This window comes from Panthera pardus, unplaced genomic scaffold, assembly GCF_024362965.1.
Source record: "Panthera pardus isolate Hobbes unplaced genomic scaffold, ASM2436296v1 HiC_scaffold_12, whole genome shotgun sequence".
In the NCBI taxonomy this organism is placed as follows: domain Eukaryota; kingdom Metazoa; phylum Chordata; class Mammalia; order Carnivora; family Felidae; genus Panthera; species Panthera pardus.
In genome coordinates this window covers 68,836,869-68,859,375 of record NW_026526677.1, presented here as the reverse complement: position 1 = coordinate 68,859,375, position 22,507 = coordinate 68,836,869, and the positions used below count along the sequence as shown (strand labels likewise).

At 37.6% G+C, this 22,507-nt stretch overlaps 1 protein-coding gene across 9 annotated transcripts in view; it reads right to left on the bottom strand.

Moving 5' to 3' along the window:
* The window catches only part of EED (embryonic ectoderm development), a 192,238-nt gene that overhangs the window by 155,076 nt on the left and 14,655 nt on the right, over positions 1-22,507 (bottom strand). For 4 of the 9 annotated variants that reach the window (XM_053900164.1, XM_053900165.1, XM_053900162.1 and 1 more), the window contains 2 exons: positions 4,768-4,868; positions 4-97 (listed from right to left, as the gene is read on the bottom strand). The gene's annotated coding sequence lies outside the window, so the exon portion shown is untranslated. Of the gene's footprint in view, positions 1-3; positions 98-3,734; positions 3,900-4,767; positions 4,869-22,507 lie in introns of all 9 variants that reach the window. The other 5 variants (XM_053900168.1, XM_053900169.1, XM_053900163.1 and 2 more) reach the window with 2 other exon arrangements.

The following is a 22,507-nucleotide window of genomic DNA, read 5'->3' as shown; positions in this document are numbered from 1 at the left end:
TACCTGTGAAGTCATGGGTCAGAAGGTCTAAACCAGTTCTGATATAATGTTTCTTCCAGTAAAATCCCAGGACTTTTGGAGGTGCTTGTTTCTGGTTCTATTTCAAAATATGAAGTATTGGGTAGACTTTATACAAGTGGACATGATTACGCAGCCCTGTTCCACATCATTAGTGAGAGTAAATGCCTCCGCCAAAATTCTGCCAACATTGTTTCTAGCCAGACATCCATTAGTAAACATTGTAGTCTTAAAATATTGGTCCACTTCTGTGGCTTGTCTGCATAATGGAAACTAGGTCCAGATTTTTGAAAGTATCAACATGAATAAGCATAGAAATGCTACTCTCCAAGAGTTGTAGTTAGAAATCTGAGGCATCCAGAGTAGAATTTTGGTAAAGACCTGTTTAATTTCTTTTTTTTTTAATTTAAAATATTCTTTTCTTTTTTTATAAAATGTTTTAATGTTTATTTATTTCTGAGAGGGAGAGAGACAGGGGAGGGGCAGAGACAGGGAGAACACAGAATCCAAAGCAGGCTCTGAGCTGTCAGCACCGAGACCGGCATGGGGCTTGAACCCATGAACCACGACATCATGACCTGAGTCGAAGTCGGATGCTTAACTGACTGAGCCACCCTGGTGCCCCTATATTTAAAATATTCTTAATTGAAAATAGAAAATTATTCTTGTTTTGTGATAATTCCAGTTAAGGAGGGAATTCCTTAGCTCTAACTTCGTCTTGCTCAATATTGCCACTTTACTCTCTTTATAGAGATCAGCATAATTTGAAATACCTTTCTTCATCCTAAGTAGTTGATCATTCCAAAGTAGGTATTCCTAACAAATTTAGAAGACTTAGTTGAAACGTACATTATAAATATAGTATGTAACACATTCTTTACAAAAATTTTTTAAAGTTTTTTTTTTTTGAGAGAATGCAAGTGGGGGAGGGGCAGAGAGAGGGAGACAGAGGATCTGAAGCAGGTTCTGCACTGACAGCAGCAAGCCTGATGTGGGGCTTGAACTCATGAACCACGAGATCATGACCTGAGCAAAGCTGGACACTCAACCAACTGAGCCACCCAGGTGCCCCTAACACATTCTTAAAAATGACCATCTTTTCAGTTAGCATACACATCACGGTTTTAAAAACATGTCACCCTATGTTCTCTCTTTTGATCCTTGGTGACCCTGTGAGGTGGAAAGGGAATGTAATGTCTGCCTTGTACAAGTGAGAAAACAAGCTCAGAGAAATAAAGAACTCAGCCAAGATGACACACAGTCCTCAGGCTGCTTTCAAGGTTAGCCTGAAGGTCTGTGATAGCATTTTCCTAGCATTCCTTGTTGAAGAAGGAAAAACTGCCAGTTAGGTGGAAGGGTTACAAATTACAAACTCTGTAACCTGCATGCAAGTCCTTTGGTTTCATCTGGTTCTAGGTTCCCCATGATTGCTAGAACCCAGTAGTGATCACTTCCTTTATAACATGTGTATAATGAAAGGTGTTTAACCTTAAAAGATTTACTTACCGCCTACAGGTAGTAAGAAATCACAGTCTTATCAGAAAGCCAAAGTGATAAGTTTTGAGGCTATTTCATAAACCTTGACATGGTTACAAAAATAAACTACATTGACTTCTCAAATGAGGAACAATAAATACACAGGGATGGTAAATTGCAAAGGTCACCTTAGAAGCAATGACATGCTTGGTAGGCATTTGTAAATAATTAAGATCTTGAACTTTCTGAGTTTCCTTCCCTGGAAGAAACCTGTGAACCTCCACATGTTCTTTTTTACAATCATTACAACACCCCCACTGAGAGCTGCCTAGACAGGAATTATCATTCCCTATTACCTATGGAAAAGCCAAGGGTACAGAGATCAGTGGACTGATTAGGTCACATAGTGAATCATCAGGAGAGAATAACCCCAGGGCTTATTTCTTGATGATTTAAATGACTGCTTGAGATAATCAAAGGGAAATATTTGGAGAATGAGGACATTTACGACATGCTTATCAAATATGCAGGTGACAAGGACTCAGTGTTATTCCTCACTCTGCTTCTAACTAGTTACGAAATTTGGACAAGTTACTTAACCAGACCAGGCCTCAGTATCATACTAGAGAAAGGAAAACAGTTGCACTAGATTAGGAGTTTTCAACTTCATTCTTCTTAAAGGAAAGTCTTAATGATTTAAACATTCATTCAAAGTACATTGTAATGTTATAAAATTAATTGATAAAAACTGAGGTGCATACAATCCTACTTCCTGCTTGGTTTTTCCCACTTCCTACAGGATTCCTTGGATACAGCCTAAAAACCACAGTATTAGGCAATCTGAAAGCTACTTTCTGTTCTAAAATTCAATGTGGGGCGCCTGGGTGGCTCAGTCGGTTAAGCGTCTGACTTCAACTCAGGTCATGATCTCGCATTTGTGGGTTTGAGACCCACGTCTGGCTCTGTGCTGACAGCTCCGAGCCTGGAGCCTGCTTTGGATTCTATGTCTCCCTTTCTCTCTGCCCATCCCCTCACCTCAAAAATAAATAAACATTAAAAAAATTTAAAAAGTAAATAAAATTCAATGTTTTTATGATTGGAAGCAAATGGCTTTCTAATTTGCTACCTGTTCCCATCCTTTACATCATCTTGTGATATAGAAAAACCCCAGACTTGAAGTCAGAGGAGCTGGGTGTGGATCCCTGCTCCACCCACCAATTATCTATGTCACTTTAATCAAGTTGCTTCACCTCTCTAAGCCTCTGTTTCCTCATCTATGAAGTAAAAATAGTAACCTTTTATAAGTAACAGTGTTTTGTAAATAGTAAAAGATTGAGTAAATGTATAGTGCTGTTACTATTATTTTTAGCTATTTTATTCTCTTTAATGTTTATTTATTTGCTTTTGAGTGACAGAGAGAGAGAGCGCGCGCGCGCACACACACACACACACACACACACACACACACACACACACACAAATGGGGGAGGGGCAGAGAAAGAAGAAGACACAGAATCTGAAGCAGGCTCCAGGCTGTGAGCTGTCAGCACAGAGCCCAAGGCAGGGCTCAAAGCCACAAACTGCGGGATCATGACCTGAGCCTAGATTGGAACCTTACCAGTAACTGAGCCACCCAAGCGCCCCTGGTGTTGTTACTATTATCATCTGTGCACAATATCCTTCCATGGGGACATGGTTTTATCTTTAGAATGATGCAGAGTACCAACACAGGTTGAGCTGCTCTTTAGCAAGCTTGCCTGAGAGTAGGGGTGGTGTCTATCATATTTGGGCTTCATCCTCTCTGTGAGCCGAAAGCCAAGTCAATAAAGAGGGTGTGAGACATCAACGTAGCAAATGATTCAACCAAGGAGGCACCATCCTTAAGTCTAAAGGGAAGAATTGTCCCCATAATCTGACCTTGATTAACAGTGATCTTGGCTATTTTCTCCCTCTGCACAAAGCCATAACCCATTAATAATTGCTGTCATTCAGTGAGTGCTTACTACGTGCTAAACACTGTTTTTGACACAAATTATCTCCCTTAATCTTCACAAGAACCCTCTGTAAAGATGTTATCCTTATTTTATAGTGAGAGATAACCTACAAAATAGGAGATTCCTATAGGATTCCTATAGGAATACTATCCTATTTTGTAGCTTAGAAAGGCTAATTTACTCAGGTTCATATAAATGGCAAGTGGCAGAGCCTGAACTGTGAATTCAAAACTCTGAACTGCTCACCTCTGCATCTCCCAGTTGGAAGAAAAGTTTTTTCTCACTCTGCACAAGGGCCAAAAAAGCCTCTATTCCTCTTTATCTTTGCAGTGCCTTAGTCAGTACCATCTCTTCATTTTTATTATTGTTTTCATTCCTCCATTCAAAAGTGCTCCATTCATCTTCATAAAACTCAAAGGTGAAAAGCACCGATTAGTCATTGATGTCTCCCCTTGTCTCCTGCTTGTCCTTTCTAGTATGTTTTCTGCCTGGGAGTTAGGGAATGGAGCCACATCCCTTTCCTTGGGGAGTTGATCCCATAACTAATTCATTTCTGTCAGGAAGATTTTCCTCTTAAGCTCATCCTCTTCAATTCTGCATTCTACCCAATTCTTTCTCTCTGTGGGTTGCACACTTCAGCTCTTCAGATCACATTGTCTAAGCCTGCCCAGGTTCTCAGCAGTGATTTTGCTGAGCTGCCTCTTTCCATCACACTATGGCCAGAGTCTCTTTCTTATTAGCACCTGGAAGATGCTTTCCCCAGTGGACGGTGGGAGAGGTGAGCTTCAAGGGATGTTAGGAAAGAAAGGGAGGAGGAAGAGGAGTGAGCATGAAACTTGAAACCTGCTTAGTCAGCAAACCTTGGATTCAGTTCAGCTTGGACATTTAGGTGCCCCCTCCGCTGGCAGCAGAGGCATTTACTGTCCAGCGAGGCATGATTCTGTTAGGATGCTGTGCCAGGCTCTAAACTTGGGCTAGGAATCACAGAAATAAATGGAGTGCATCATCAGAAGAAGACTGAGTGGTACAGTGGACAGCATGTTAACTTTGGGATTTGAAAAATCTAGTTTAAGTTATTGCTCTACTTTTTACATAGCTATGGGGAAATAATACCCACTTAAATTGTTTCTATAAAGACTATAGACAATGACCTGGCACACAGTAGGCATTCAATCAATGAGAACTCTTATTTTTCAAAGCCCTAATTCTAAACAACTTGTCATAGCCACATCCTCATAACTTTGCGTCTTGTTTGGAGTGTGTAGGCAATTATCCTTACCTCTTATTCTTCCATTTTTACTGTGCTGCAAATCAGTTTAGAGCATCCTCATATTCAGGTTTCAACTCCAGCATCAGCAATTCCACACAGTTCACCACTGCCTAGAAAGCAGAACTCAGGTATTAGCTATCAGATTCAAAACAACATAAAGTTTGCTTTTCAATTTTCACATTGATGTGAACCTTACCATGGACATGTGAAATAGATTTGGATACTAATCTATTTGCCATCTTTGTTAGGAGCTTTGCATGTATTTTGACAATTTCTCACTTGTATTAAGGAACCATTCCACGTGCGTGGGTATTGGCAGTAGTATCTTTTTTTAAATGTTTATTTATTTTTGAGGGGGAGGAGGGGCAGAGAGAGAGAGAGGGGGGTACAGAGGATCTGAAGCAGGTTCTGTGCTGACAGCAGAGATCCCGATGTGGGGCTCAAACTCACGAACCATGAGATCATGACCTGGGCCCAAGTTGAACCCTTAACTGATTGAACAACCCAGGTGTCCCTTGGCAATAGTATCTTAATATGCAAACAGAATATTTCACTAAACACTCTTTTCAAATGAATGCACATGACCATTCTCAGCCAAAGGAAACAACTTTTTAGGCAACTGAAATCTACTCATTTAACAAATATTTATTGAGAATCTGCAATGTATAAATGACCTTGTAGGTGCTGGGATACACTGGTTGACATGGCAGACGTGGGTCATTGAAATAATTCCTCTCTCATAGATCTTACATTCCAGTGAGAAACACACAATAAATAAGAAAACATAAATAAAGGAAATTAATGTGAGAAAATGATGACTACAATGAAGAAAGCAAAACAAAGTGATATAATAGTGATTAAAGAGGCTATTTTGTTTATTTATACATTTTTACCTTAATTTACAAAGCAAAGTAATAAATGCACATAGTGGAAAAAAAAAAAAAACAACAACCAAATTATCTCCTCCCAAATCTAATGAATAGGGAGAAGAAAGGTGGGAAGGCTTTTCTGAGGAGCTAATAACTGAGCTGAGACATGAATTAGGAGGAGACAGCTAATAAGAAGGCCTGTGAAGAGCATATCAGGAAAAGGAATCCAAGTGCAAAGGAGCTTTGTCCATGGAACAGAGGAAATGACAATGTAGTTGGGGTAAATTGAACAAAGGGGTGAGAGATAGGAGATGAGATTGTAGATGTAGGCAGAGGCCAGACCATATAGGATTTTATGGGGTGTGGCAAGACCATTGATTATGTTCAAGTTACAGTGGGAGGCTATGGACAAAGTTGGATTAAGCCAGGAAAAGATATGGACTGATTTGTTAAAAAAAAATTTTTTTTAACATTTATTTATTTTTGAGAGAGGGAGAGAGAGACAGAGTGTGAGCGGATGAGGGGCAGAGAGGGAGACACAGAATCTGAAGCAGACTCTAGGCTCCAGGCTCTGGGCTGTCAGTACTGAGTCCAACGCGGGCTCAAACTCACAAACCGGGAGATCATGATGTGAGACAAAGTCGGAAGCTTAACCGACTGAGCCACCCAGGCACCCCTGGACTGATTTGTTTTTCTAAAAGATGATTCCATCTTCTGGCTAGAGGATGGAGTTTAGAGGGAACAGCAGTGAAAACGGGAGGGTTTTATAGTAGTTCAGATGAGTGATGACTGTGGCTTAGAGCAGGATAATAGTAGTAATGATGGGGAAATTCAAGATTTCCTTCAGAATAATTTGTTCAGAATTTCCAGAATTTGTTGATAAATTGGATTTGGGGAGTGAGGTAAAGCAGAAACTAGAATAAGTCCTAGGTTTGGACTTGAATTTTTGGGCATATGATGGTGCCATTTACTGAGATAGGAAAGATTGGAGGTTGAACGTGTTTTGGGGAATTGGTTTTGATTTGGGAAAGTTAAGTATGGTAGACTTATGAGATAGTCAAATGGAAATGTCTAAAAGGACAACTTCTTTGGCTATTACCAGATGCTTCCATTGTCCTCTCTCACAACACACAGCCATCTTGTTGGCTAGGTTAGAGATCTTTAAGAAAGAGGCCAGACACCCATGCCAGTCCCAGATACCTCTGTCATCAACTTGCAATTTTCCCTAGGAGTTAATGCAGTGGCTTAGGGGACCATGGGGGATATTCCTTGGACACCTATACTACATTCTAATATGTGTCTGAATAGCTGTGGTTGGTAAAGGAAGTAGTTTCCCAGAACAGAGTTATATTTGGCCAAAAAAAACATTTCCAACTACATTTTCCACTTGGCATACAGATAGAATAGGGCATGGCATGAAAAAATAATACAATCTGGTTTGAAAATGTTTCTTATGCATTGACACACTAAAGAGAAAAGGGTTTATTTTTCTTCTCCCTCAGATTCTGGTTCATAAATTTATAGTTCTTAAAATTGGAAAGATCTCAAAGAACAATGGATTTAGCTCCTGATCTCAGGCATGCAAGGTATCAAGGCAGTCAATTCCTAGAAGAATCACTACTACTTACTTTATTATTATCACTACTAAATTCAGTGGTGATTTACTAATCATTACTTTAAAAAAGTTTTTTTTAATGTTTGTTTATTTTTGAGACAGAGACAGACAGAGCATGCACACAGGAGGGGCAGGAAGAGAGGGAGACACAGAATTTGAAGCAGGCTCCAGGCTCCTAGCTGTCAGCACAGAGCCCAACTCAGGGCTCAAACCCACAAACTGCAAGATCGTGACCTGAGCCAAAGTCAGACGCCCAACAGACTGAGCCACCCAGGCGCCCCTACTTTTTTTTTTTTAATTTAGGTCCCAGTTGGTTAAAATAGTGTAGTAATAATTTCAGGAATAGAATTTAGTGATTCGTCACTTACATAGAACACCCAGTGCTCATCCCAACAAGTGCCCTCCTTAGTGCCCATTTGCCCATTTAGCCCATCCCCCCACCCAACACCCCACCAGCAACCATCAATTTGTTCTCTGTATTTAAGAGTCTCGTATGGTTTGTCTCCCTCTCTGTTTTTATCTTATTTTTACTTCCCTTCCCCTATGTTCATCTGTTTTGTTTCTTAAATTCCACATATGAATGAAATCATATGATATTTGTCTTTCTCTGACATATTTCGCTTAACATAATACACTCTAGTTCCATCCACGTTGCTGCAAATGGTAAGATTTCATTCTTTGATAGTCGATCATTACTCTATTTTTGTAAGAGAGCTTACTGCCTTTGAGAAATAGGCCTTTTCTTCAACAACTTTATACATTTAGGTCTTCAAAACCTATTTTCAGCTAAGAAATTAAGTGTAAATAAAATAAATTCAATATGGCCAAAACATAAAAATAATTCATAATCACTAGGATGCTTCCTTATATGCAAAATGTTCTTTGAAACTAAAAAACCATCCTTCCAGGCACCTCCCCACACTCCCACCCACCCTTCCTGGCTTTTGCCCTAGTGGCTAAACATCTCCACTGGGATATCATTTTGCTCTTCTAACACAAAGTTCTTAATTTCTGGCTTGTCCCATCTATATAAGAAGGATAGGACTTAATATGGTTTGATGTTGCTTTATAGCAGGCCCTCTCAGCTTATCAGATTCTTTTACAATGGCCATCTCATTATACAGACTCATTCCCATAAATGTCTTCTTACTGGTTGATGGGTCTGTTACTTTTTTGAAAGCTCCTCTGAGCTAAGTTCATTACTACACTGAGTTCTCCCTTAAACTATAGCTGCCCCCCTCCCAAGTCTATTTTCAAGGTCATCTCCCCTAACTTAAAGCAGAAATACTGTGACACATTGAGACAAAGAAACCAAGGAAGTAGAATTTTTGAAAGCCAAGGAAGTAGCCACATCTTATAACAAAACTGAAAGGTAATCACCATTGTCTACATTCAGACCACTACCACAAACCAAAAATGGGAGGGGCATTAATTTCAATAACAATTTGCTGACGGAGTCTACCGTTTCTTGTCATGCTATTTGTCCCATTTCTACATCAAAGGCCCAAAGGTTTTGTTTGCTGGGCCTTTCAAGGTAACATTAGAGCTGTATTCTGTACAAAAACTAGCTCACCTCAGCTTGTGTTCTCTGAAAAAGTTAGCTCAACTCAGGTCAATTATTTCTTGCACTTGTACAAGATAACCTGATTCTTAAGTAGGCTTGCTTATGGAGAGAGACTTTGGAGAATCTTCCTTCTCAGCAGCACTAATGTAAAATAAAGGACTGTACATAACTTTTGCCTTAGGTCCTTCAGTCAGGATTAAGAGTTGCACCCACAAGAAAAGAATGGTCTCCTTATAGTTTAACTTGCCAACTTCAGAGAAATAATACATCAGATTCCCTTACATACCATGACCTATTTACTTCTTCCTCTACTTCCTCAACCAAAAGGAACTCTACACTTCCTAACAACATCTATCTTAACACTAATATAGAAATCAACTATATTTTTTTATTTTATGACCATTTACTCCCTTTGGTCTTCCCCTGGAACATGATTCTTTTTAACAATTTTACATTTCAACTAAAGAATGTAATTTTATTTTTTTAAATTATTTTAATTTTTATGTTTTATTTATTTATTTACTTTAGTTTGAGAGAGAGAGAGAGAGAGAGAGGAAGGGGGGAGAGGCACAGAGGGAGAGGAGAGAATCTTAAGCAGGCTCCATTGCTCAGTGTGGAGCCCGCTGCATGGCTCAATCCCATGACCCTGGGATCATGACCTGAGCCAAAACCAAGTTGGACGCTCAACAGACTGAGCCACCCAGGCACCGAGAATATAATTTTTAATAATTTGAAACAATTTAAAACAATTTTTAATAATTTTTAAACAATTCCTAACAATTTTACATTTCAACTAGAAAACTTAAGGTGGATTTAACTTTTTAACTTAGTGTGCATATTCAATAATCTCTTGAAAAGCTTAAGGGCACTTACTGGAATTCTGTTTTCTTTTTCCCTCTCCTCCCTTTTTGTCTTTTCTAAGATGCAAGATTTGGCAATGTGCAGACAAAAATACATACTGATTTGGCATAGGTTTGGGAGCCAGATAGACCTGGCTTTGTGGATTTGGTCTAATTATTCAATTTTTCTTTTCATCTAGTTATTCAGCATTTCAAAATTTGATCAGAGAAATGGATATCTTATGGAATGCCATGAAGATCAAAAGAGATGTGGATCAGCCCAGTGCCTGATGGATTGATTATACAAGTAAGGTTTGATTGATTATAAAGTTTGTATGTTCCAAGTTCCTATGGGGTCTTGGAGTTGGATACTAGTTCACAGAAACAACTGTTTCTCAATTTTCCCTGATAATAAGAATTTCTTATGGTATTGGTTACAAATAAAATTTCCCTGGTCTCATTCCAGACTCAATGAATCAGAAACTCCAAGTCTTGGGAGTCAAGGAATTGTATTTTTTACAAACATTCCTTGTGATTCATATTATCAGAAAAGTTACAGGAACACTGATACGGACTTTCAGTGTCATGTCCTATAATTACAAGCAACATTTGACATAAAATAACATTATCTTAATAATTTAATTTTTTAATGTGTAGAGCTTCATTATGTTCTTAGTTAAATTACACAGTTTAATATTTTAACTGAAATTTACATCAAATATTTAAATTTCTAGTCCATGTGTCTTTTTCTCTGTAGTTTCCACAAAACAGTCAAACTTCATTCTCATTAGTGAACAAAGATGATACTGCTTTTGGCTTTAACTAATTTTAAGCACTTTGGTAATGTACAGCAGTACATAAATATTTATAATACTATTAAATGTTAATAATAATAATAATAATAATAATAATAATAATGGTCTCCACCCACAAGACTTGACTTGTGAATTAGCCAACTAGCTGCATTTTAATATGCTTTTAGCAAATCTAAGCTTCATAGAGGCAAAGCTTGAAATATTATGCATAAAAACAGCACATTCTTTCTCCCTTGAACTCAGATTATTTTTATTCTTTCTTTCTTTTTTTAGATGGGCCTGTAGCTAAATGCACATTTTAGGTTATGTTTTGCAACGTATTTTTAAGTATTTGGCATCCAGATACACATTTAATATTTCATTCAAAGATGACATTGTGGATGGTGATTATTATCTTGCTGTGTTGTATGTGGCAGGGACCCAGAGGAGTGAGAAAATGAGGAGGAAAGGGTGGGAGAAAGGTTGGATAAATCAATGTAACAGCAGCAGTTCTTTCCAAATGAATGACTATTCAACAAGGAACATTTACTGAGCTCCTACTAGGAGCCAGCTACCATCCTAATTCCTGAACACAGCTACTAACTGCTCTGTTGGCTCCTTGTTCTCAGTTTTGCCTCTGAGCCCTGTGATCAGCTAGAGACATGGCAATTGTTGGTGACCAGTTGACACTTTCTTAACAAGAAAAGACTCAGGCTGTTCTTGGTTACCCTAGGCCACAGCTACCACACAGTGGTTGACACTCTATTTCAGAATTGCCTGTAAGTCTTCTATTTTAGGTCTATGCCTACCTAATATGAATACAAAACAAAAAAATGCTCATGGTTTGTCTTGCTCTCATCCACTGCTTAGTTTGAGATGACACTAACTAGAATCTAGATTATGCCATCATATATTTGTTTATAAGTTGCTTTCACATGATTCTTTAGTTGTTTCCTATTAAATTTATCTTTTTTCTTTAGCTAGTGCCTTCCTACATTTGTTTTCCTATAACATAGTTCCTAGGATAAAACTATATATGTGGAAGATCCTCAGATATTGTTCTCAATGAGTAAATACAGACAAACATATTATTTCATTAGCTGTACTAGAGGAGCTTGCTGGTGACCATTTATCTTCATTTAATGTACAGTAAGTGATAATGATGAAAATTAATTTTTTTAATGTTTATTTATTTTTGAGAGAGAGAGACAGAGTACAGGTGGGCAAGGGGCAGAGAAAGAGGGAGACACAGAATCTGAAGCAGGCTCCAGGCTCTGTGCTGTTAGCACTCTGTTAGCACAGAGCCTGACACAGGGCTTGAATCCACAAACCGTGAGATCAGGACCTGAGTTGGAGTCAGACACTTAACTGACTGAGCCACTCAGGCACCCCGAAAATTTCTATAATTTAAGAAAATCTGACATGCAGTGTTTTTGGAAAGTCTGAAATGACTAGCCATATGAAAGTCTAAACATGGTCACTAACAATGATCAATTATACTCTCAATAATTTGGATTAGGACATTATTTTCCTCATTCCAGGAAAATTATAAAATACAGAAAGTATACATAAGAGTTTGAAATAAAGAATTTCAGTTACATTTATTTTTATTTTATATCTTTTATATCAAGTATATCTATGCTATATAACTGTCATGAACTTGTTTATATTGTCTTTGGAATTATTCTTTCTTTTCCATTGTTAACAGTTTGATATGTAGTCTTCCAAACTTGCTTTTTATGCATCTATTTTTTCCATAAAAATATGTGTATACTTACTTTTTATTGTAATAAGCATTACATACCTTTTTATAAAGATGCTCATTTTTGATTGGATGGCTGATGAGGGCAAGGGGTGGAAATGGGGGCAACACCACAGGTAGACAACACTTAATTAGAAACTTGGAATTATTCTCCAGTTTCATAAATAAGATGTCTTTGCTTTCTGTTTTGATTTAAATCTATTTCAGGGGATAGATCATATCATTTACATCAGTGTTGGTTAGACTTTAGAATACTTCATAATTATCTGAAAGCTTTTTTAAAAAATGTATACCCTCTCCTCCCCCCCAGCCTCACCCTCAGAGATTCTGATTTAATATGTAACCAGGCATTTGTCAGTTTTAACCAGCATTTAATGCCACTTCTCATTTTCATCTTAATTTCCCTTTAGAGGAATCTCCCTTTGGAAGATTAGTCTGAAGAAGTGTCACCTGGGCCTGGTGACACTCCATCATTTGGTGACTCTACTTCAGAAATTTCAGTCTATAGCAGTAAAACAACACCAAAGTTAGAACTGGAAATCATTACAGTGTCAGCATGATGACTACATTGTTCCTGTGTTGTTATTTTTGTTGTGGTTCCTCTAAAGCTTCCTCGGTTCCAATCTCTGGTCAATTATGTGAATCCCTGATATCCTTTCAGTCAGTTCCTTCTTTGTCTAAGGTAGCAAGAATTTGTTTTTGTTGCTTGCAATGGGGAACTAAACCAATAAAGAAAATCTATACTACTGGGGTCTAGGAACTTACATTTTTAGCAAATTCTCCAGGTAATTCTGATGGAGGTAGGTCCTCAAACTACACTTTGAGAAACATTGTTCTATTTTTTTAGTATTCCACATAGCTCTTCATATCATGGTATTCATGTAGAACGTAGTCAATAAATGCATCCTAGATGAACAAATGGATAAATGGATGCATAGATGATGGATTCTTTGTAAAGATGCCTGTCCTCAGATCTACTAGTGCTAAACTTTGGACAAATAAATGTAGGTTGATTGGTGTTGTTCCCTGAAGTTCTCTTGTTAGGTATATGTGCTGATTTTACTTTGATGTAGTTGAAAACCACAAAGCAGTTTAGAGAAGACAGTGAGCAGGAATGCAGAAAAAATTCATCCTAAAATCTTACTAGTAATGAAGAAATGAGATTTTATAAAGTATGCCCATAGTTTTTTGTTTGTTTTTTTCTTTCTGGATGGTGGCATAGATCTTTGAAATCTTGTGTATTTTTTCAGTATTTTAAATACTAAATAAAAATAATAAGCACATGAAGACAGGAAGACAGCTAATTAAAATCTCTTTTTCTTGCTTAAATAGGTTGAAAAGTATGTCAGTAGGTAATGGAATTTTTCATGAATTTGACCTTGATGGCAACTTCCTCAAAGTTGGAGCAAAGGCCATGCTATGTATGCTTAGTTTGTAGGACTTTTCCATTCATGATTTCCTCAGTCTTCTAGGAAGTCCTTACTAGTATTAGTGAAAGATTTTTGTAAGCATTTTCTTTCATACAAGGATAGAAAGAACCCTCTTACTATTCTTAGGTCCTCAAGAAATGTGAATAAGTACTTGTGCGTCCCAAAGACCTAGGCTTAGTTTACATTAATATATCTTTGGATCAATTTGGCTATAGTTCCTCACTACTAATTTCTCATGGGTTTTGATTTGTTTTGTTTTGTTTTGAGAGACAGTATAAGTTGGTGGTAAAAACACTGGCCTAAGAACTTGGACACAGAGTTTCGAGTCCTGGTGCTGCAATAATCTGACTGCAATTATGGATTTATTTGTCTGACTTCTCCCACTACTTGGACAGAGATCATGTTTTATTTATCTTCCTATCAATACCACCTGGCACATGGTTAGTGCTTAGCTAATGTTTACTTAATGAAGCTTGAATGAATTCCTAAACTTGGGCAGCTCACAGTCTTTTTGGATTTCAGACCCATCATTTATAAAATAGGTTGGTTGTTCTCTAGCATGATTTCCAGATCAGACTTTCTGTGATTCTATGATCTGTGTACACTGAAGCCAACCTCCATACACAGTCTCAGTTGTCTGGGGGCATTGAGAAATGGCATTGCATTACTTACTTTGTTATAAGTGGCTTCTTAATCTCTGAGTCATTCTTACTGAAAATGGTTTCAAAGAGACTGCAGTGTTGCTGTATATTTAGTGGAGAACAAATTGGAGAAGTGCCCATTCAATATTTACTTTTATAGTTTCGGCAGAGTGCTCTGATCCATGAAGACTGTTGAGATATTTCACACAGCTTCCATCTCAAGTAGTTTGTTACTTACATGATTAGACTGACATGGCTACATTTCAACAAATTTCTTGGTCAGCTAACAAGAGTTCAAATGTCACATCTATCCATCCATAACATACTACAGCTTTTCTCTACTCCTTTACAGTAGAGTGAATTTTGCTTGAAGAATCATAGAAACATCAGGGCTGGAATCATAACATCAACATTATAGAAAAGTCAGAGTAGGAGGCTCTAAGGTTTGTTGTAAGGGACCTTAGGAGCTGGTTGAGTGGGGTATAGTGTGTATCTTTGTGGGGGAGGTCTAATTAGGCAGGACTCTGAGTTCTCTTCATCCCAGCTTCAACCATCTCAACTAAGAGCAACCCTACTTTTGTTCATTATGCTGATCTTCCGAATAAGCCTATTTAAAAATGTTCTGCTGCTAAATAAAATTCTGACCTGTCAGTCTAGTCCAACTCATCATTTTTAGATAAAGGGGCTCAGGTGGATAAAGGATTTGCTCTTGAGAGAGGCCACTAGAAGATGTAGACCGGCTCTTAATTTTCAAAACAGATTTCAGGAAAAGAAATATCATAAGTAGAAGGTACAGGTGGTAAAATCTGAAGGAAGAGAATGCTTAATTTTTGTAGTTTACAAAGCACTAATACATACATGTCATTTGATTTTCACAACACACTTGTGAGGCAAGTATTACAGGTATTATTAACCCTAATTTACAGATGAGGAAACCGACACTGGGGAAGGTCAAGTGGCATGCACAGGGCCATAAGTGTGAGAGCCTGGCCTAGAGCTCAAGTCTTCTGATCTTGAACTCAATACTTTTTGTATTACACCACACTGCAGACTGAAGAAAGACACATGACAAATAAATGTGTCAACATATCTTAGAGACAAGAATCAGTAGTGGGTAGAGGACTCACACATTCTGGTGCCTGAGGATATGATTTGGCAATTGTGTGCATTTCCCTAAAGTCATCCTATGCTGTCTTTGCTCACAGTCTGAATCATGCACACTGTTCCCATTGGCGGAACATTTGAGCATACTTTTCCATGTGCTATTTTAGCAACATCAATTTGCTAATTATGAAGACAAAATTATCTTATTAGATCATAAGGAAACCTGCCTTTTGGTTTTGTCAAGCTTTTGTTACTGCTGGTTAAAAATCTTTTGGTATTCCTTGTAAGAATTTACTTAGCCAAATGTTTAATGTGCACCCAGGTAAGTTTTCTTCTGTGTTAAAGCCCAATCTTATCTTCAATTTCTTTTTTCTTCCCTTCTATTCTTTATCTCACAATAATTATTCACTATTGAGAATGCATACCTTTTCAAGGGTAAAAAGAAAACTTTAAAAGAAATGAATTTAAGCCTTATAATATAGGACTCAATATATAATCATACGTTGAAACATTTTAGAGATTAGATTATAAAAATGAAGGAAGATTTGAAAGAAAAACTAGTCTTTCTGGGAAAACAGCTGTGCAGTACTTTTCAATGTGACATATAAAGCAGGTTGAAGTTTGAGGTTAAAAGTCACATTTGGCTAGTTTACATTTCTTGGTACTCTAGGAAAAGGTTCTAGAGCCCTAAAGGTATATAATTAATGAACTGTGTAAAGTGCAGGAGAATCATTTAAATCAATTTCATAGAACAAAATCCAGTGTATTTAATTAGGCCAGCTTGGAAAATATAAGCATGTTATTTGAGAAATTGCTACTACACTCATATGCTAGGATAAATTAATAAGTTCCGTCTTCTTATAGAATTGTTTAGGTGTCTGGCTTCTATGGGCCAGATGGAAATGGGATAATATTTGGTATTGGGAGTAGAAAAAGATGATCATGGAGATAAAGTCACATCCTTCTTTTTACTTTGCCCACAATAAAACAACATATGAGGACTTTAATACAGCCTCTTTGTTGGGATTAGGTAGAGGTGAAAAAGACAGAAAGCTGCAAATAACAGTGGCTTAAATGAGATATAAATTCATTTCTCTCTTACATAAGTGAAGTCTGGAAGTAAACAGTCCAGGGTTGGTAGGGCAGATTTATAATCATCAAGGACACAGACTCTCTTTTACCCTGTTGCTCTGCTACCCTCAGTATGTAGCTTGTACCTAGTGGCCCAAAATTATTGCTGGAGCTTCAGTCATCACATTTTTTTTTTCAGCCCAACTGAAGAAAATAGACATGAAGAAGGCTACATGATCTCCCTTTGAACTCCTCTTATCTCCCAATCTGGACTAAAGCATAAATAAATAGCTGATGTTTCTGGTCTAGTAGAAGAGAGACAAACTTGAAGGAATTCATTTTTTTCCCTTACAATTTGCTAGGAAATGTATTTTAAGATGTTGTTCAGTACTAGATGTGGTTGCTCCTTGTGGAACACCAAAAGAACTGAAACTCAGGATAAAAATCCGTAGCATCATCATTGTATCCCTAAATATACAAACCTAAGTTTAAATGTTATTGAAAATGGTGGGTGGGCCAAACAACCATATTCCAGACTGGTATGAACCCTGTGTGGCCCATGAGAATTTTCTGGAAAACAATAAAAAGCCCATGCAGTTCAAATCTAAATAAGGAAAACATCTTCAAATATTCTGTAACTTATTTTCTAGCAAGGATCAGGGAAGTAATAGTGCCATCCAGATAAATCTGAATAAACTGAGTCCTCATTTTAAAAAGATTCATGGAAGAATCAAAGTCAAGCTCCATATGCCATGGTTAAAAATGTCAAAACAAGATCTAAGGGTACAGAGATGACTAAACTTTAAAAAAATATTAATCATGTAAAATTTTGTTATATGAAGTAGAGGGAGCACTGTAGTTGTCTCAATGAATCTATTTTACACTGTCAATTAACAAAATATGATGTTAACTTCTTTAGCCTGTTTTTGGCCCCAGATTAATCATTACTGGTTTGACAAGCATTTATTGAGTGTCTACAGTGTTCCAGGCATTGTGCTAAGAGCTAAATAAAACAACCTGTGTCCTCAAAGAGCTCAAAGTTTGGTGATGGCAAGTTATTTATAATTTCCATTCCTACCGATAACATTACCACTGTATGATCTTAGAATTTAGAATTTGCGATTAAGAGACATGGTTTGGTCCAATAAGAACAAACTGAAAAGAGCTTAGGTTTAGTACTCAGAAAACATCCATTTGAAGTTTAGCACCGTTGCTTATTACTTGTGTCCTTGAACAGATTACTGAACCTTTCTTAATTTCTTCCTTGAAAACTGAAAATAATGTTTATCTCTGAGGACTGTTCTGAGGATTAAATGATATAATGTAAATGTTGTGCTTGGCCACAAAAGGCATCCAAAAGCTGGTTGTTGTTGTTATTTTTTTAAAATTAATTATTGTACTTTTTCCAAGAGTGAATTGGTTCTATACAATGATTTGGAGGGTGCACATAGTTGATATATGTCTTTGTCTAGCTTACATATGCTAGCCTACATATGCTAGCCTATGTAGCACACATTTAAGAGTAATATGAGTAATTTTATATTGCAAAATATCTTTTATATTTACTTTACATTTAAAAAAAATTATTTATTTATTTTGTGAGAGCAAAAGAGAAAGAGCATGAGTTGGGGAGGGGGAGAGAGGGAGAGAGAGAATCCAAAGCAGGCTCCATGCTGTCAAGCCCAATGCAGGGCTCTATCTCATGAACTGTGAGATCATGACCTGAGCTTAAATCAAGCTTAAATCAAGAGTTGGATGCTCAATCAACTGAGCTACCCAGGCGCCCCATTTTACATTTTTTGATGGAAAATATATTCATTACATTTTCTCTCACATATATTTACTCACTTTACTCAGTGAGATGAGTATTTTTTAAACATTGCAACTCTCCTTCAAAGTAGTATCATTATTATCATCCCTATTTTACAGATGAGGAAATTGAAGTATAGAAAGGTTAACTAACTTGTCCAAGGTTAGACAACTAAGTAGCAAAGTTGGGATGTGAACCCAATCACTATGTCTCCAGAGTCTGTGTTCTCACTATTATACCGTATCACTACAAATAGCTTAATTCTTTAACCCATGAACCCTATTGGGACTAGAAGGAACTTTCTGACCTTCAGTGATTGACTTTTGGCACAGTGATACAATCAACCCTGCCACCCAAGCAAGGTGGCCCCGCTTTAGGCTCTGTTTTAGAAGGCCCCACATATCACAAACACAAAAAATAAATCTGTTTAATAGCACATGGGTACCTCTGGCACTTGTGATTTGGTGCTCAGCACTGGCACATGTGTCCTTAAACATCCACTTTCATGCTTAACAGCATTCAGCCTCCAGGGAAACGCTTCTTTACCTCTCTTGTCCTATTTCTTGAGTGAAAAGGCAACTGTGTCTAAATGCCGTAAGGTCTTGTGGATTGTACTGCCACCAAATTTGGAGATGAACACCAGTGATGTGGGTGGGTTTGAATAAGAGGAGTACCTAGAGAGGAGAAAGGACTAACTTTTCATTTCCTTCCTCTCAGCATGAGTACAAAAGATTTTTGCACAGTGAAGTATCATTTTCCATTTCACCCAGTATCTATTTTTAAAAAAAAGTTTTTAAGTTTATTTATTTATTTTGAGAGAGAGAGTGCAGCAGCAGGGGAGTGAGAGAGAGAGAGAGAGAGAGAGAGAGAGAGAGAGAATCCCAAGCAGGCTCTGCAGTGCCAGTGCTGAGCCCAATGTGGGGCTCAAACCCACAAACCGTGAGATGATGCCCTGAGCCAAAATCAAGAGTTGGATGCTTAACCACTACACCACCCAGGCGCCCCTCTTGCTTTTCTTTACATTTTGTGTTTCCAGAAGTACCCATGAACTAGTATATTATTTGTAATAATTAAACATGACTGCTGAGGAACATTTGCAATATAAAACAATTCATATTACTCTTGAATGTGTAAATATGTAAGCTAGACATAACATGCATGAAGCATGATATCAATTCTTCCCACTGACTACCAGATGGTCAATGCAAGAATAAAGAATAGTTTCTTTTTAATAATATATTTAAATAGATGCAGGTAAATTTTAAGTTTTCTCTATGATTTTGATTTAAAATTTTGATATTAAATAATTATAATTTATTTTTTCCTTTTCAATTTTGAGATATAACTTTGAATTCTTTAGAGAAGTCATTTTTTAAACATGTAAAATAATTATAATTTTATTCCAGTTTGAGAAATAACTGACATAATATTGTGTAAGTTTAAGATATACAATGTAATGATTTGATGTATGTATATACAGTGAAATGATTATCACAATAAGTTTAGTTAACATCCATACCTCACATTGTTACAAATTTATTTTTCTTGTGGTGAGAACTTTTAAGATCTACTCTCTTAGCAACTTTCAAATATACAATACAGTACTATTAACTATAGTCACCATGCTCTACATTATATCCCCAGAACTTATATATCTTATAACTGGAAGTTTGTACTTTAGACCATCTTCACCCAAAAATAATTGTAATTTTTCAGTCTTTTATATTTACCTTTTTTGATGGAAAATATACTCACAATTTGAATACTTTCAATGTAATTACATTTGGTTTTTAATCTTTTAGAGCATTAAGAATGAGATCACGTTGAGGCCAAAATAGAAATGGAAAATATAAAAGTGAAATTCTGGAAAGAAAAAAAAATCTATCAAAGTAGAAGGATAGGACATACTTCTCCAAAAGTTTAAGAGCTTGATATATAACTTTTAAATATGTAGGCACATGATACCGGGCTCTGTGTATGGTCTGGTTCTACCTCCACAATGTTAGCGGTGGGACTTTCAGGCAGAGTTTATACACAGTTACCCAAGCAAGCTCTTTTTGGCCTAACTGGTATTTTACCCTGTCTAAAATAACACAATTAGATCAGTAGCCTCACAAATAGACTCACAAATTAAGAAACTGGGAAAACAAATTAATACCAAGAATTGAACACATTTTAAAAATATAACTAACTTGCAGAAGACTGCATGATGGATTCAGATGTTTAAAATTTTTTTTTAATGTTTATTTATTTGTTTTTGAGAGACAGACAGAGAGAGAGAGAGAAAGAGCATGAGCAGGGGAGGAGCAGAGAGAGAAGGAGACACAGAATCCAAAGCAGGGTCCAGGCTCTGAGCTGTCAGCACAGAGCCACAGAACCTGACACGGGGCTCGAACCCACGAGCGGTGAGATCATGACCTGACCAAAGTTGGACGCTCAACCGACTGAGCCACCCAGGCGCCCCAATGGATTCAGATGTTTTAAGAACTACATGATTTCTGTGAAGAAAATAGTCCAAATGGAAAATGTACTATGTTCTAAAATAATGAATGATTTTTGAGAAAAAATGATTTTCAAGGAGGAAAAACATGTTAAGTAGGTTTTTCTTGAAGAAGTGTGTCTATTAATTTGGTCAACCAATAAATGTGTAGTGATGTGCACATAATGTGCTCCAACGTGGTTAGACAACATTAAAGGGAGGGTGTTTACAATCTAAATGATGTATACTGGAACAATTAGAGAACAGATTATAAAAACTGTGAACTGTGAGATACAGGCAACTATTATGGAGCATCAAAGTAGAGAAGGATTGATGTGATCTTGAATCATTTGGCAGGGAGAGCTTCTTAGAGTGGCACTGGAGTGAGGCCCATAATGTAATACCTGGAATGTGTCTGCCTCCTGACCCTGAGAATGAGGATCGTCTTTTTTTGTTTGTTTGTTTAGTTAGTTATTATTTTAGGGAAGGGGCAGGGGCAGAGAGAGAGGGAGAGAGAGGATTCGAAGTAGGCTCCACACTGACAGCAGACAGCTCCACGTGGGGCTTGAACTCACAAATCTTGAGATCATGACCTGAGCCAAAGTTGGATGCTTAACTGATGGACACACCCAGGCACCACGAGAGTGAGGGTCTTCTTAAATTTTGTGCCCCTGGTGCCTCCCTAGTCCTGGTGACCTTATACTAGTCCTGGTCCTGGCAAAGAACATTCATTTCTTTTTCCTGAAGTCACTAGGGAGAATGAGTAAGGAAGCAAAGACAGGCCAGAGGTGCTACTCTAGTAGATGTCTCTGCACACAGAGGCTAAGGGAAAAGATCCTCCCCCCAGGAAAGATCATAGAAGTAAAGTCTCCTGCAAGACCATACAGCCAGTGGAGGCTGGATCCCAGGACTCCTGATTCCTGTTCATAAAAAAGATGCTATGATGCAGCTTTGACTAATCAAACCCGTCCACTAGAGCACTCAATTAACCAGCTCTTTTATTACCACCATTATCATCTTTTATTTTTTATTTATTTTTCATATTTATTTTTGAGAGAGAAGGGGGGGGGGGACAGTGCCAGCAGGAGAGAGGCAGAGAGAAGGAGACACAGAATCTGAAGCAAACTCCAGGTTCTGAGCTGTCAGTGTAGAGCCCGAGGTGGGGCTCGAACCCACGAACCGAGAGATCTGATCTGAGCTGAAGTTGGAAGCTTAACCAACTGAGCCACCTAGGTGCCCCATTATTATTACCATCTTATCATTAGTTTGCCTTCATGACTCTTTTAGGTGACTTAAGTAAATTACATATTCAAACTATATATAAACTCTTACAGTGTGTAGTAGGATGAATGGTGACCCCCGCCTCCCCCCCCCCCCCCCCCCAGAGATATGTCCATATCCTGGAACCTGTGAATATAACCTTATTTGGAAAAAAGCTCTTTGCAGATGTAATTGTATTAAAGATCTGGACATGAGATCATCCTCAACTATCTGAGTAGGTTCTAAACCCAGGATAAGTGTCCTTGTTAGACACACATAAAGGAGAGACACATGGAAAAGAGAAGGTCACCTGAAAATGGAGGCAGAGAATGGAGTTATGCAGTCACAAGCCAAGGAACACCTGGAGCCACCGGAAGCTGAAAGACACAGGGAGGATTCTCCCTTCAGAGCCTTTGGAGGGAGTACAGCCCTGCCAACACTTTGATTTCAGACTTCTGGCCTCCAGAACTGTGAGAGAATAAACTCTTGTTTTAAGCCACCAGATTTGTGG